This window comes from Canis aureus, chromosome 4 (genome assembly GCF_053574225.1).
Source record: "Canis aureus isolate CA01 chromosome 4, VMU_Caureus_v.1.0, whole genome shotgun sequence".
NCBI classification, from domain to species: domain Eukaryota; kingdom Metazoa; phylum Chordata; class Mammalia; order Carnivora; family Canidae; genus Canis; species Canis aureus.
In genome coordinates, this window is record NC_135614.1 from 73891880 (window position 1) to 73907131 (window position 15252).

Below are 15252 nucleotides of genomic sequence, written 5' to 3' on the forward strand. Positions count from 1 at the left end.
TATAGAGATGTCTATTTACACATATATTTAATTTTAAAATTTAATTTGATTCATTCTGCCCCCAATGCGGGGCTTGAATTCACCACCCTGCGATCAAGAGTGGCATGCTATACTGACTGAGCCAGCCTGGTGCCCCCATATATTTATTATTATATAGCAATTATACCTCAGTAAAATTGCTGGAAATATGGTAAATGAGGAAAAGATTGACTACTCAGAAATAGAAATATTTATGCACATATAAGCAAATATATGTACTATATCCACATAAAATGGCATATAATACACATTGGTTTGCACCTTCCTATTTTTTAAAAAAGATTTTATTTATTTATTCATGAGAGACACACAGAGAGAGGCAGAAACACAGGCAGAAGGAAGGCCTGTGGGGGGTCCAATGTGGGACTCGATCCCAGGACACTGGATCACGCCCTGAGCCCAAGGCAGATGCTTGACCACCTAACCACCCCGGTGTCCCCCTGTTTTTCTCTTACTAATATATTTTGGACATCATCCCATACCTACATTTAAAAATTTCTTTATTCTCTTTCTTAGAATAGCAAGACCTATTGTATGTATAGATTCAACAAATTATTTATTAAAAACACTATATGTGAAGCACTTTTCTAGGCTCTGATATAATAGTGAACAAAACAAATTCTTTCCCTCATAGAGGTTATATTCTAATGAAATCTATCATAATTTATATAATCAGTTCCCTAATAGTGAATATTTAAGTGGTTTTCAATCTTTTGCTGCTATAAATGGTGCTGCAGCGAATACTTTGTATATGTCATTTTACGCATGCACAATATTGAAAGAACACAATTCTAGAAAGGGAATTTATTGGTAAAGGAATACATACATTTGTAATTGATATGATCAAAGTATTCTTGGTAGGGGATTATCAATTTATAACTCCTACCAATATTGTATTGATAGTGCTGGTCCTCCATGCATTGTTCTATGTGGATTCTTATTTTTTCCAATTTTAATAGGCAAAAAAATGGCAAATCATTGTAGAATTATGTGTTTCTTCTGGTTGACAATACTAGGCATCTTTCCATATATTTAAGAGTCATTTCCTATTTTTTTTCCTTTTTATCTATTGTTAGTCTTTTCTTGCTGATTTGTAGAATAGATGTATTAGGAAATTTTGGCTTTTCTTCTGTGATTTAAATTTCTAATATTTTGACCAGTTTGTCATTTGTCTCTTGATTATGGTTATTATGGGTTTTGCTATAAATAAATTCTGATTTTTATAAAATTGAAATGATCAATCTTTCCTTTTGTGGTTTAGGGAAGGTTTTTATAGTACTTAGAAAATGTTTCCTCACTGCAGGATTATAAAAGACTGCAATGAATTGTTCTTGAATTTTTATTACTTCATTCTTTGAATTTAAATATTTAATCACATGAAATTATCTTCCATAAAAGATCTAGCCTAATTTTTTTCCATATGGCTTTCCCAACACAACTTATTAAATAACCTTTCTTTTCTCCATTGATTTAAAATGCCATCTTTATAACTATTAAATTTCCACATATAGTTCCTGCCTTTCTACTCTGATCCATTGATCTGTCTCCATCTTCAGTGTATCAATACTAAGTTTTAATTACTGTAGCTTTATAACATAAAAAACTTTTTTTTCCTTTACTACTCTTGTTTTTCACAATTGTCTCCACTATTCTTGCTTATTTTTATGTATACTTTAAAATTAGTTTATATATTCCAATATCTAATAATTTGTTGGGACTTCCCACAAGCTTAATATATAGCATTTTCTTTGTCCACATTCTGAACAAGTTGAGAAAAAACATAAAGAGTTAGGCTTATGGGAAATGAAAATATAACCTTTGTTAAAGACCAAGGGTGAGTTGAGTAGCTAAATATAACTCTAAAGAAACTTGTAAGTGAGGCAGATACCTTGAATCAAAGGTAACCTCTTGAGGTGGGAGCTGTTCAGGCAGGACTTTGGAACCAATGCTCCTTGTAGTCTGCTCACTTCCAAAAAAACAAAACAAAATAAAAAAATAAAAAAAGGTATGAACCAAGAAGGTTGATTTTATTTTTCCCAAATTTGTCAGGCGACACGAAACAGGAGTCAGTAGGAGTAGGAAAGAGGCCTTGAAAGTTACCCCTCCATGGGAAAGGAAACTGAAGCTTTCCCTTCTAATAATTTGATGCTGGTAGGAGCTAATTATTGCTCCACTTTTTAAGATGAGAGACATAATACACAAAGATGTCCAGAAGTGATATAGAGACGCCTTCATCTTCTACCTTAGTTCATTCCATATGCAGTCTTTCTTGACTTTGACAAATCCCCTACATTATCTATTTTGGAATATTCTCTTACTCCAACATAAACTTGATAAGTTATAAATTTCTCCCTTGATCTGGGTTTTTTTCCTTTATTAAAATGATTTAGAAATAATCTTTAATATAATCTCACAGACAAAAAATCCTTGGTTCAAACTCCAACTGCTTCCAGTTGCAATTTCAACACTGAGTTTAACTTTCTCCAGTGGCCCTTGTTTTAGGACAGCATCATCTACTTTTCTTGGCATCTGCTACACAGTTTGGCTCTGATTCTCTCACCTCAAATTAATTAACCCCAAAGTGATGCCAACCTGCATACATAGTTTCTCTATATGGGGTGTTTTTCGTGACCTTGACTTGCTGGTGTCTATAGGATTATTGCTTTGGATCTTAAAACTGGAAGAGAAAGACCCAGCACCTTTTCGGATTTGCTGAACTTGTAGCTAGAATTAAACAAGGCTAATTATCAACCCTACACCTGTTATACTACCCAAGAGATCTGGCTGCACTAACACTGATCTGCCTTTTGGAGGAACGTGTCTCTTCAAGGATCACTGAACCCCTCCTAATGCACATGTTCCTCTGGTTCCCCTTAGCTCTCCAACTCTTGTGCTCCAACTTGAGACACATGACTGTGGAATTCCAGGGCAGGGGCTTTATTCCCAAACATATGCTCTGAAACAAAATAATGCTTACTTTTATATCATTGTATTAATAGGGCAGGTGACCCTAGGAAGAGAAAGAATAATCTTAAATGTATGTCATTACTGGAATCAAAAGAGAAGAATGAATTTATTTTTGAATGTGCTGATGAAAAGGAATTCAACTTTGTTGCATAACCTCCTAAAGAACTAAACTAATGCAAGTCATGATTATAACAGGCTTTTATGGTCAGACCGTGTGTGTGTGTGTGTGTGTGTGTGTGTGTGTGTGTGTATGGTTTTCTCTTTCCTTCCATTCTTTTTCTTTCTTTCTTTCTTTCTTTCTTTCTTTCTTTCTTTCTTTCTTTCTTTCTTTCTTTCTTTCTTTCTTTCTTTTTTCTTCTTAGTTTAAAAAATCATTATCTTTGTGCTACCAAGTTCAAACACACTCCACTTAAGAGCTTGTTAATGTTCATCACAGCATCTGTGTAGTATTTTGGGAGGTCCATGGAACTTAATTAGAAAGAAAGTTGGCTCTAATTTCGTCTTTTAGTACCCCCCACTTGAAAAAATAAAGACTGGCTGTTTGAAGATCCTTTAAAAAATTATTCTTTAGTTTCCTCTTGATTTGTGTTTATTGCTCAAAGTCTTCCCAGGGGAGGGCTGGAGGCAACCGTAGGACAGTTAAGGCGTTCTGTTCTATCCCTTTTCTACCCAAGGGCTCCAGATAACAGCCCTGAAGAAGGGAACACATTCAGGCCTCACAGCAGGATGTCAGCACTTTATAATAACCTCTCCCACAGCCCGAAGCTCCCAGCACTATTCACTTTGTACTAGTACCCTTAACCCAGCACAAAGGAAGACTTTGAAAGTCTCTGGACCCCACATCCCTGCTGAGAGCCCAAGGATGCAGGATACTGCACAGCAGTCTTCAAAAAGCCCCCTAATTTTATTTCCATCTCTGATTTCTGGGCCAGAGTCTTCTGCTTGAACGAAGGGGAGAACAGCTGTGTAAATAAATACAGATAACTGCAACAAGCTGAATGCTTTCCCCAACTGCCTGCTATACTCATATGGGCTCTCCCCTGATTGTGTAGGATGGGTTAAGACATGCAGCCAAAGTGATGCGATATATGGTATTCTTCAGGGAGGAGAGTGTTCTATTTAAATAGGGATGCTGGGTTTCCAGGTAACCAGAAACAGTTAACTGAATCCTATTATTGTAGTTAGGAACTTTCAAAAAGTCTGTTTTCCTAAAATCAATCAATTACCCAGAAAACAATTACTGAGTATCTACTACACACAAAAAAAGCATGTTTCTGAATGTTTATGGGGACACTTGGCAAACCTCAGCAAGGTCTGTCTGTGCTGTTAAGCCTGTGGATCAGAGTAAAGGGATAAATAGTGATTAAAAGTATAGTTTCTGAAGTCAACTGGTCTAGGCTTGAGCTCTAACTCCATTGCCTACTTGCTGTGCGGCCTTAGGCAACTGGCAAACCTTTTCTGAGCTTCAGTTTCCATATGTCTAATATTATTTTCCATATATTATGATTGTGAAAATTAAGTGATGTAATGCACAGTGCCTGTCCCACAATAAACTTTCAATATAAAGATTAGCTATTATATTAGATAGGACATAGACTAAGCTGATGTAGAAAAAAAACTGACCTCAAATTCAGAAGCATAGTATAATAGAGGTTTATTTCTCTGTCTAAGGCTAGGAGGTCTGGGGCTGTAAGGACATCTCTGTCAATTTTAACAAGTAGCTTCATATCTAAGGCCTAGATGGTGGCTCAGCTCTTACCACATCCCTGCCAACAAGAAAAAGAGAGGGCCAGGGAGAGTGTACTTATTCCTTTTAATGGTACAACCCAGAAGTGGCACATACTATCTCTTGTTACATTCCATTTGCCAGAACTTAGTCATGTCATTGTGTCAAGCTGCATTAGAAGGGTGGGAACTGTAGTGTCTGGTTAGCCATGTGTTCAGCTACAACTCATAATTGCTATTGTGTGAGATAGTGGGCTGCAAACCATCCCAGCCACCGCTGTCATTGTTAGCTAGCCATAAGGCTAGTGATAATCAGTGCTATAGGAGTCTGGGAAGATCCTAGGAGGTAGACTCTTGTACACATTGGTAAGGGAAAAAAAATTCCAGTGGAGAGATAGAGAGCTTAGAGACATCAAAGAGGGGATTTGTTTGGAATATATTGAGAAGCCTAGATTATTTGGAGTGTAGCATGCAATAAAAGAATTGTGTGGAGAGCCAAGCCAGAGCATAGGTTGGCAGCAGCTCATGAAGGGCTTGAGACATTTATACTCTATTTTTCAGGCAGTGAAGAGATACACAGATTTCTTTAGTAGGGGAGGGAAAGATAGGGGATGGGCTTTAAGAACATATGGAATAGCAGTGAATAGGTAGGATGTGAATGAGCAATTGGAGAAGTCATTTTAACAAACCAGAGATAAGATTTTGAGGGCTTGACCTGGGCCCTGGTGATGGTGAGATTACTAAGAGCCAGTTGGGAGGCATTTTTAGAACTAGGATCAACAGGATATGAGAACCGACGGAGTACAGGTGTGAGGCAAATGGGTCAAGACTGACCCCAGAGACACCTGGGTGGCTCAGCGGTTGAGCATCTGCCTTTGGCTCAGGGTGTGATCCCGCAGTTCCGGGATCGAGTCCCACATTGGGCTCCCATGAGGAGTCTGCTTCTCCCTCTGCCCGTGTCTCTGCCCCTCTCTCTGTGTTTTTCATGAATAAATAAATAAAATCTTAAAAAAAAAAAGACTGACCCCAGATTTTCAGCCTTGGTTTTCATCAGTGATGCCATTAATAAGGACAGGGAAGCCAGGAAGAGGGGAGAGAAGAGCTAGGGTAGGGTAAGATTTTGTGGGCAAGTAAAAGAGTTTCATGGCACCCTTATAATGAAATTTATTTATTTTTGATAATTGTTTGTTTACTCATTCCTCCACTAGTCTGTAAACTCATCTATAGCTGCAAAACAAACCATTTCAAACTTTGTGGAATGAAGTAGGTGAAAAAGATCATTTATTATTATTATTATCTTTTATGGTTCTGAGGGTCGACTAGACTTGGCTAGGTGATTATCCCTGAGTCTCTCATTCAGTTATAGCCAGACAAGGACAGAGACTGGAATTATCTCAAAAACTCTGATGTCTGGTAGTTGATAGTGGCTATCAGCTGAGCCATCAGCTGGGCCTGTCGGCCAGGACATCTCTATGTGACCTCTCCGTGTGGCCTGGGTTTCCTCACAGCACGGGGATCGGAGTCCAAACACACATCCCAGAGAGAGCCATGGAGAAGCTGTGTTGCTGTTTATCACTGCATCACTAGGGTATTTCTACTGCATTCAGTTCATTAGAAGTGAGTTACTAGGGCCAGTCATATTCCAGGGCTTGATGAGGGGAATGTGAAAAATGTGTGGACGTGTTTCAAGCTACCGCGCTCTGTGAGGACAGGGCCCTAACCCTGCTAGTTTTAAAAACCACTATATTGGGACACCTGGGTGGCTCAGTGGTTGAGCGTCTGCCTTCGGCTCAAGGTGTGATCCCAGGTCCTGGGATCAAGCCCTGGATTGGGCTCCCTGCAGGGAGTCTGCTTCTCCCTCTTCCTATGTCTCTGCCCCTCTCCATCTTTCATGAATAAATAAATAATTGCTTTTTTAAAATAAATAAAACCACTATATTACCAATGCTTAGGAAAAAGTAGTATATGGTGTGGTCAATGAAAGTTCGTTGAACAAGTGAATGAAGAACAAAATCAATGTGTTTCAGTGCCACAGATTATTCACGATAAAGACTAGGGAATGTTGGCTCTTCTTGTTGATTATTAGTGGGCCACCTGTGTGGCCACCATGTCCACGTGCCAGACTCGGTTTTCAATAGCTGCCACTAACACCACGGGCGGGGCGAGAACATTGCGCCTATAGGGTTGTTAGCTCTTGAGTATGGCCCAAGTGGATCTGAAAGGTGTTAAAAGATAAACTGAGGCATATTAACAATTTTAAGAGTTTATATGAGCAAAAATCTGCTTGAATGGGTATCATCCAATCGATCAAGACAGAAAGGAGCTCCAAGGAGCTGCACAAAACGAGAGACTTCTATAGGTAGAAGGGAGCAGAACAAAGAAGTTATATGAGGCAAAAAAAGCAGGTTGGTTATTGCAAAGCTACTTTCCTTGGCTCATGCTGATCAGGTGATTCCTGACTAAGATTCTCCTTCTCAGAGGCCACAAACTATAATTCTCAGTTTGGTGCCATGGGGCTTAGCATAAGCCTCTCCAGTCTGGTTTCTAAGTCAGAGCCATTTTCATCTCGAACCCAGTCTGGTTCTTAAGTTGGACCCAGCTCAACCAGGACCAGTTTCAAAGAAGACCCAGTCTGATCCTGGCCGGTTTCCCAGCCAGCCCACCTCCAGATGCAGCGAGGAAGCAGCCAGCTCAAGGGGCAGCACAGGTACCTATGTTTGGTTGCTCTGTTGCTCCTGGGGGGATCCTTGGGTCTCCTCGGTTCCCTCGCCTGATACTAAAACTGTTAAAAGATAAACCGAGGCATATGAAACATTTTAAGAGTTTGAGCAAAAAAACTGATTTAAATTGGGCAATATTCAGTCCAGTTGACAGAAAGGAGTGGCAGGGAGCAGTACAGAATGAGCCGTTTACAGGTGGGAGGGAGCAGGAACAAGGAGTTACAGGAGGCAAAAAAAGCAGGTTGGTTATTGCAAAGTTATTACTTTCCTTTAGGGAGCAGCAGGGTCTTTCGGGTGATGACCCAGCTAACCCAACTCGTGCTATCAGGTGAGTCCTGAGTTAGATGGCGAATCTGGGAGAGTTTGCCAACGTGGGGCTTAGCACAAGTTATTCTACTTTGGGCCTGTTGTTTTGTTTTTAACAGAGGCAACACCTGAGCCAAATCTCACATCCTACAAGGGACTGATTTCTTTTACTGAAACATAAAAGATGGGTATAGCCATTTTTTCCCCCTGATGCATAACAAATTACCATGAATTTAGTGGCTTAAAACGACGCTCATTTATTAGCTCATAGTTCTGTAAGCAAGAAGCCTTGGGTTCTCTGCTTAGGGTGTCCTGAAGCTCAAATCAAGGTGTTGGTCAGATTTCATTCTCATCTAGAGCTTAAGGCTGTCTGCCAAACTCATGTGTTTGAAGAAAAATCCAGTTCTTTGTGGTTATAATACTGAGGTCCCTGTTTCCTGGCTGCCAGCTGAGGGTCACTCTCAGGGATAAGAGACCATCTATCTGCATTTCTTGCCATGTGATCCCTTCCATCATCAAAGCCCCAGCAGAGAATTTCTCTCTCACTGAATCCTTCTCTTATGCTTCAAATCTCTCTGATAGTCCGTCTCTGATCTCTAGACCCAGTTTTAGAGAGCTAGTGTAATTAGGTCAGGCTCACCTGGGTAATCTCCCTATTTTAAAGTCAACTGATCTGGGGACTTAATTACGTCTGAAATTAGTGTTCGAATAACTAGGAGTTCCCAGTATGCATATCTGAATAACTGGAAGGTATGTGTACACCAAGGGCTAGGAATCTTGGAGGCTATTTTAGAAGTCTGCTACCACAATGGGAAATTCCCCAAACAGGAAGGTGTACAGACAGTTCCAATATTGGAAATAAAAAACTCTACAAATGTCTACCACAGGAGGCAAGAGAATGAATGAAGACACAGGAAAAGTAAGAGGTAAGCATCTGAGATTGAAGTTATGAATTCTACTAAGCAACTACAGATGGACAAAGCAGTGAGGAGCAGTTCTGAGAGCCTGGCCGAGGTTTGTTGCAGAAAATGTCACTAGAGACCCTTGATGTTCTTAATGAGTTTCTTAAGCAATTAGCGGCAGCAATGAGTATAAAAAGATGAAGCTGGAAAAATTGAATGGAAATGTTTGCATAGTATGAGGACTGACAAGGCAAACAGCATTGGTCATGTAAATAGAGGATCATGGAAAAAATGCTATTGCAAGAAAGGAAGCTAGAGGTCTGAATTCTCCTTAGCAATAAGGTGGGAGTTTTTTAAAATTTTATTTATTTATTCATGAGAGAGAGAGAGAGAGAGGCCGAGAGAGAAGCAGGCTCCATGCAGGACCCTGATGTGGGACTCAATCCCGGAACTCCAGGACCACGCCCTAGCCCGAAGGCAGGTGCTAAATCACTGAGCCACCCAGGGATCCCATAAGGTGAGAGCTTTGCTCTACAACCCAGCAATTGCACTAGTATTTATCCAAAGGGTACAAAAATAGTGATCCAAAGGGGCATTGCACCCTAAAGCAGCAATGTCCACAATAGCCAAAATATGGAAAGGGCCTAGATGTCCATCAACAGATGAATGGAATAAATAAATGGAATAATAATAAATGGTGTGAGAATGAATAAATAAATAAATAAATAAATCCTTAAGCTATATGTCTGAAATTAGTATTCGAACAACTAGGAGTTCACAGTATGAGTGTCTGAATAACTGGGAGGTATGCATACACCAGGGGCTAGGAATCTTGGATGTGATGATATAGCCTTAAGCTATATATTCATATATATGTATATATGTATGTATATATATATAATATGAATATTACTCAGCCACCAAAAAGAATGAAATGTTGCCATCTGCATCGATGTAGATGGAACTAGAGGATATTATGTTCAGCAAAATAAGTCAGAGAAAGACAAATACCATATGATTTCACACATAGGCAGAGTTTAAGAGACAAAACATGAACATAGGGGAAGGGGAGGAAAAAATAAGATAAAAACAGAGGTAGGGAAACCATAAGAGACTCTTAACTCTAGGAAACAAACAGGGTTACTGGAGGAGAGTGGGGTGGGGGATGGAGTGATGGGCATTAAGGAGGACACAGTGAAAAAAAAATCTTGGGTATTCAGTGAAGTTTCTGTTTTTTTTCTTTTTTCTTTTTTCTTTTCTTTTCTTTTTTTTGATTGATCTCATGTATTTTTGCCCTAAGCATGCACAAGATTAGTATTACCCTGTGCATGCACAAAGTTAGTATTCAGTCAAATACTCAAAAAGACCCCTATGTTGACCTCTAAAGCTATATCTCTGCATTGTTCTGTTTTCATGCCCTGCAAATTTCAGCCACTTTACGTAAACTTCACTGCAGATCGCTTCTTCTCAGTGAGACCACTGTGCTCTGCTTGCTTTCCACTTCCATGGCCTGGAGTCTGGTAAATGCCTCCAGAGAAAAATATCATAGGCGTCATCATCAAAATCATTTCATTTGTTTCCCTTCTCTCGGGGGCTACAGTTCTCTGATACTGGTTGTACACTGTCTAAAAACAGTTGTTTCACACATATTCCCAGAGAACAAAATGGGCAAGAGACTCTTGTGTCTACCTCTGACCTTCCTGGCCTCTTCCATAATCCCCTTGTGCAATATGTGAAATTCTGAGTACAGGGGCTGGATGAATTCTCAGAGCTAAGAGATCTGAGATGGGTGCTGGGTCCTTACTCTTTGATTTAAAAATGCAGCATGGAATAGGAGACTTCAGCATTTCTCATTCAGAGTGCTTCTGGGGAAAATCTTTAGGAGCTGGCTAAGGTAGGTGTGCGAGTGCTTGGTAATATGGGGCAAGCAGCTCCTGTCTCCCTCCTTTAGGTTCATGAGTTGGGAAGTCTCTCACAGATAAAGGCAGGACCTGAGCTAGAGCTTGAGGAGTACGGTGTGGGCAGCAAGGGAGCTCAGCCTCTTTGACTTTTCCCCTTGTTTTTTCTATAGGATATCCCTTCTTGCTTTCCTCCCCCCGCCCCAAATTCTAATTAAGTATTGCCATTTCTCTGAGAGCAATACTTTAAAAAACCCTTTTCTTGTGTCTTAAAATAAATGAACAAGACAAACAAATAAGAGAAATACTTATTCATTGTAAACACTTGAAAGATACTGTGTGTCTTTAGAAAACTGCCTTCTATGGTATTTCCTTTTAATAAAATAGATGTCTATAATAATATAATGCATGAAATCGTACATCTAATCTTTAAAATCTATCATTCTAATAATGTTTCTAAAACTTTTAGCTCTGCTTTTACTTGTTTTGTTATCTTGGATGAGTTACTTAATCTCCATGAACCTCAATATACTCCTCTGTAGAATGGAGTTATATCTCCTTCAGAGATTGCCATCAAGACTAAATAAGATAGTGAATGTCATACTCTTAGCTAGTACCTAACATTTGGTAAGCACTCATTAACTATGAGCTAACACTTTTTCATGTCATGCATGAATTCATTATTTTTACCAAAGTATGACTTTTCAATGACTTTGTATTTTGTCATTGTATAACGGTATCATGACTTATTTAGCTGTTGCCCTATTTTGGACATTTATATTGAGTAAATTTTTTTCTATTTAAATAATTTTGAGATGAAAGGCCCTTGAATATAAAGCTGTCTGCCTTTCTTGTGAAGGCAAATCCCTGAAAGTAGAAGGAATAGTTGGGGGAAACGAACCAGAGCAGCAGTGGAGTTAGAGTTTCTTTCATCCATCTCAGCCCAGACTCCTCACATAAGGCTTCTGAGAAAGGATAGCAGTTTGGGACTGGCGTCTAAAAGAGCCTGGGCTGAAGGAGAAAGAAAGGCCCTTTGGGAGATTTCTGTCTTCCCTCCTCTTGTTTCAAATTCTCAGAGGGTTAGGACTTATTGAACTGGGAAGATCGGAGGTCAACATCCAGTTCACTGGCCAAGTATGTGACTTTGGACAAATCAATTTCCCTGGATTTCTTCTTGGGTAAAATGGAGGAGTTAGGCTTCACTTCTAAAATTCCTTTAAATGCTAGCATCCTACATATCTAGACTCTGACAATCTTGTATCCAATATCAACTTACCCCACTTCTTATTTCAAGTGGAGAATTTAGTTCATGCAATCTTCAGTTCATTCATTTATTCAAGGAGCATTTATCTAGCACCTACCATTCATCCATTGCAGAGGTGAATTCCATGGTCTCCAGTCCTTGAGGAGCTCCCACTCTAGCAGGGAAATAGGACAAGGAAAAAATGATATTAACACACTGTGACAAATGCTATCATAGAGGTTATTCCTGAATCTCATGGAAGAACAAAAGGAGGGAATGTTTTGTTTTTAATGGTGCTGAATGAGTGGGTCAGATGAGGAGTAGATCACCTAGGAAAACAGGCAGGCTGTCTCTAATCCCCTTTATTCATGAGCCTGAGTATTAATGAAAGGTTTCCTGCTATGAGACAGTTGTCTGTCTTAAAACATCTCCATAAAGCAAATATTGTTGAGAAACTCCAAGATGAGAGAAAGGAAGTTGACTATGGAGATAAGCAAGACATTGTCATTACCTTCTAAATAGTGATGAGAAAAGGCAGCTATGGAAGTAATGCTAATCAGCTATGGATGGAGTGATTTTATTCCTGAGAGATCTGGGGTGAGTGTGCTTCCTGGTTTGGTGAAAAAAATGCTGGCTTTGGAGTTGGAGTGGCCAGGTAGCTCCAGGGTCTAGGACAAGTTGCCTGATAGTAGTGAGCATCAGTATGTAGATGCAGAAATAGTTACCTGGAGATAATGCATGTAGATCTGGGGTGTATAACAGACCCTGAAGAAGATGGTCCTTTCTTTCCGCCTCTGGTTACTAATCTTTCAGAGTCTTTGTTTACATTTCCTAAATGTGTGAATTGTATTTTTCCCTGAAGGGGTATAGTTGGGGTATTGGAGCATTTGGCACGTGCCAGAGCATTACTGTGGTTCTGGAGGAAGGATATGAACTGGAATCTTAAGGAGCAGACTCCTCCAGTAGACTTTTAAGGAAGATTTTGGCATTCATCAGGGAATTGTACTCATTGGCAGAAGGGCACCATCCACGAGCAGTTGTTGGAACAGGGCCTGATGCTGCGTGGTAGTGGCAAAAGCGCTCACAGGAAAAGAAAATGGAGCAAAGTATAAGGGGGACAGGGCCAGCTGACTACATCTCAGTCGGACTTGGCCCAAGTGCCAGTAGGGAAGGGGCACTTAGGAAGGGCAGGGTCTGGGAGTGGGTGGCTGTTCATGAAGTTCTGTTTACCTAGCACCATGGAAAATGTGACAAATAGTGGTTATCACTCCTCCACCTCCATTCTCCTTGTTGTATTCCAAAGGGAAAAGCTGTGATGAAAGGGTGTGTGTGTGTATATATATATATATATATATATATATATATATATATATATGTAGGGCAAGGGAAAGATAAACCAAGTAGGGATTGCCAGAACAATAGTGAACAGACAGCTGGGTTGGGTGTTTGGGATTGTGCAATGAGAGAGAAATGCCCTGAGAAGCACTGTGCTTTGTTCAGAATTCAGACATAATGTGTAAGGTTCAATGTGACTTCCCCACGCTCCCTCCATCCTGCCATCCCTCAAAGTCTACCCGGACTGAGAAGGAGGGAGAAAGGTGGGGGGGGGGATTTATTTTGGAGTAGGGTGCTTTGAAAGCAATGCAGAAGAGAGAGAAAGTGAGCTCAGAGTGAGAGACAATGCAGGATATTAGAGGGGAACTTCACAAGGCACCAGGACAGGAGAGGGAATCTACAAACAAAGCAATGCCATGACTGTTACCTCCACATGTATGGAATGTCCACCCTGTGTGTGGAGTTGAAATAAGTAGCTTTTTTGGTCAGAAGAGCATTTGCTGCATTTGCAGCATTTGGGATGTGTTATCTCAGAAAGTGTTTGTATACATGCTCTCAATGGCAGCAGATTTCTTTCCCAGCATGCTCCCTCCAGGGTTGTGGAGGTGCCTGGTTAGATAACTGGGTAAGGCAGTACAGTCTCATACAAGTGGAGTTGTAGCATAGCTAGCAGTTAAAAACATGGACTCTGGTACCACACTTTCTGGTTTTGTGATCCAGTTCCACCACTTGGGCAAGAACTTAACCTTCCTGGGACTCAGTTTCCTCATTTGTAAAATGAGATAATAGTAGTATCAACTGTAGATTGTTATAGGATTAGATAGGCTTGTACATGTGAGGTCCTGAGAAGACTGCTTGGCACATGGTAAGAACAATGAAGTTCTTATTAAGGATCTGGTTCTTAGAAGGTATTCAGTGAATGTGAACTGCTGCCAGAAAAGTCATCATATCAAGTGCAACCTGAACCTCTATGTGTCCATGATGCTCCCCTCTATGCTTATTTATGGTGCTCAGCTGAAGACACCCCATAACTCACTTCCTGGGGTGGACTTGCTGATTTGGACATACGTAAAGAATCAAAGAATAAAATGGGAATAAGGCACAAAAAATAATGCATCAAAAACATAAAAAAAGAGAGACGTGAGCACAAAAAACCAGCCAAAATTTGTGTTTACTGTTTTAACAAAGTAATCTCATTTCTTACTGGTAGGGTTTTAAAATTGGTGGATAGGTCAGTTTGCAACTGTTAAATAGTCATATGCCTACATGGAAGGAGGTCTCTACTGAGATGTCGGAGTTCATTCTTATCCTGTTGAATCATTTTCCAAAGTAATATTTTATTATTATAATAAATACTAAATAAAAAACCTTAATGTTAATATTATATAGTTGTAACTATCATGTTATAGCAATATTTTATTTCCATAATAAAATATTGAGGGATACACCAGCTATGCTGTCATTTGGTCATCTCAAGGAAATACATTTATTTATTTATTTGTGTTATTTATTTATTTGTGTGATATAAAATATTTATTATTATTCTTGTGAAACAAAATATTTATTATTATTCCCACTGGACAGATGAGAAAGCTGAGACTTAGGCTGAAATTGCCCAAGTCCACATAGTTAATGAAAGGTAGAGCTGGTATTTAAACCTAGAACTATTTGAATCCAAACCTATATGCTTAGTGACAAAGAATCCAAAGCTAATAATTTAGACAATCAGAAAAATATCTCAGAAGAAATAGAGCTATGGACTGAAACTAACAAGACTAGATAAAATGGAGACAGATGGGAAATTCTGAATGTATCCTCACAGAACCAGCTGTTTGAAATGGAGAAACTATGGCTTAATAACAGTTTGTGTAAAATATATTTTGGTTTTCTTTCTTTTTCCTTTTAGATTGAAGTTTAATATGGACCAACAAATATATAACACGACTGCCCATGAAATCTAATCGCTGTGGTTGCAGCAATGGACGTATTATCTGCAACCGCAGGGAGGAACCGGCAAATAGAACGGTAAGAGAGCATTCATGTTAGAGAAGGATCTGGAAAATATGTTGGTTTCTAACAATTTCATCAACAAGGATTTACTGAAGGAATCATAGGAG